This window comes from Parambassis ranga, chromosome 5, assembly GCF_900634625.1.
Source record: "Parambassis ranga chromosome 5, fParRan2.1, whole genome shotgun sequence".
Classification (NCBI taxonomy): domain Eukaryota; kingdom Metazoa; phylum Chordata; class Actinopteri; family Ambassidae; genus Parambassis; species Parambassis ranga.
Genome location: NC_041026.1, coordinates 3,376,130 through 3,378,237, shown reverse-complemented (window position 1 = coordinate 3,378,237; position 2,108 = coordinate 3,376,130). Strand labels below are relative to the sequence as shown.

The 2,108-nt window shown below is 41.8% G+C and overlaps 1 long non-coding RNA gene across 1 annotated transcript; it reads left to right on the top strand.

Moving 5' to 3' along the window:
- Positions 1-319: 319 nt before the first annotated feature.
- On the top strand, positions 320-1,888 carry LOC114435394 (uncharacterized). Its single transcript, XR_003670593.1, has 2 exons — positions 320-514; positions 1,749-1,888. It is a non-coding gene; the product is annotated as an uncharacterized LOC114435394 (long non-coding RNA).
- Positions 1,889-2,108: the final 220 nt, after the last annotated feature.

Below are 2,108 nucleotides of genomic sequence, written 5' to 3'. Positions count from 1 at the left end.
ACACCTTCAATGGAGCCCAGCAGTCTGAATATGATGTCATCATCTTTCACAGGATCAGGTGTGTTTCCTGTGTCAGTGGACTTTGTGTTGTGGTTCTGTTTTCTTTGGTGTGTGTCCGTGTTTGTATGAATTTATATCTTATACAGCTGTTGTGTTTAGTTTCGATTTAACCCCTAACTAGTAACACAGTGTTTGCTGTGTGGTGGTTTCTTATCAGGTTTACATCACAGCCTGTGTATGTGAACACACCTCATAAGAAGTCCCTGAAAACACGTCACCTGACAACTTTAATAACAAAGTGAAGTAATTTCATGGTCAAACTACCATGTCAGCAACACAGAGGGTAAAGAAAGGGTTAATAGCTGCTGCTTCTCTCTGTGCTAGAGCCCTCTCTGCTTTCATCCTCGTACAGTTTCTCCTTCTTCCTTCAGCAGGTCCTCCACACTGGCCCTTTCATGGCAGACCGTGGCCCCTGACTGACTGGACCCTGCAGTCCCTGTCCTCTGCTCACCAGGTAGTTAACTACAGCTCATCACTGTTGGTGTTCCTGTTGTTTTCAGTCAGTCTGTGGATTCTTCCAGCTCTAAATAAACACTGAGATTATCATCAGATTATATTGTATATATAGTTTGAATACATCAGTGTTACCATCTACATATATATTAAAATCCATTCCTCTGTGGGATCAATACACTTTAACCTTTGGGGTTCAGATCAGAGTCAGAACTGTTTTTATTGATCAACGTTCAATATTCACGCAGCAGTAGAATCCTTTATGACGTCATCACTGTCCGCCTCCGGCTGCTGTATGAGCAGCGGTACGTCACGACGTAAAACCTCAAACACTTTAATATAGACGAGCTGAAACTAAAGAAAGTCCCATTCACAGATCACGCTGTAACAACGACGTGTTAAAAAAGTACTGACCTGGAAGAGGAGGAGAGGGGCTCATATTCTGAGATTAAAGTAGCAAGTTTTCGTGAAAAGCTCAGATAATCTCTGACATTAGGCCTTAAATCTTAGATCTGGAGAGACGCTGCTTGCTGCGGGGCAGGCGGGTCCGTGTTCTGGCCTCTGACCCGGTCATCGTACGGGGAGCAGGGATAAAAGGAGGACGGCTTCTTCCCCGGGCCCAGTGTGGGGCCCATTGAGCTTCTTTACACACGTTGGGCTGATAAAGTAGTACCGGGCGGGTTCGTAACATCTGAGCTGCTTTTCACAGCATTTAGATTTTTAGATATTCCAGTTTTCATTTTATGCAAAAAGTAAATATCAATGGATTAATTGAAACAAAAACGGCGCTGCCCCCCCCCTCATATTATCAGATACTTTTCATGATCGGAACAATGTTCGGTTCTGTCTGAATCATGTGTGAAGAAGTAATAATGTGTGTGTGTGTGTGTGTGTGTGTGTGTGTAAGGAGAAACGGGGACTAAGTTAAAGGGGTCATTTAACGTGGGTTGTTAACTGGTCTTTAATTATTATTATTATTATTATTATTATTATTATTATTATTTTCGTTGTTATTGGAGGATACCTGCTGATGGGGGCCTGTCCCATTGCTCCTACTGGCTCAGGTTAAATAATGATTTGCTCGTGCTTGGTTTATTGTTAATATCTGTTATTGATTGATTTCGTTAAATATTTCGTTAAATATTTATTATGACGTGTTCTTTGTTGGGAGGTTCTGAGTTTCTCGTGTTCTGTGTGCCCTCCTGACGGTTTGCTCTCTTGCTCCCTTCTTTTAGAGGCCGGCGGTGGTGGCGGTGCGGTGCCAGCAAGTCCAACTATTCCTTCTGCTGCATTTAATTATTATCATTGCACAATAATTAGGGCTGTGGAAGATGAATCAAGCATCAGGATTAATCCGATTAAAATGTTGACACGATTAACGCGTCATTATCTCCTTAATTGGTTCGTTCTTCCAGACACAGAGTTTTTTCCTCAATAACATGTGTTTTTACTGAAATGTCCAGATTAACTGCGTTTAACGCTATGAAATTCTGAGATTCATACAAATGCTAATTGTTTGACAGCCGTAATAATAATCAGTAACAATCGCTTCTGTGTTGTGCAGCATTTAAAGGAGGATGTGCTCAAACAGACTA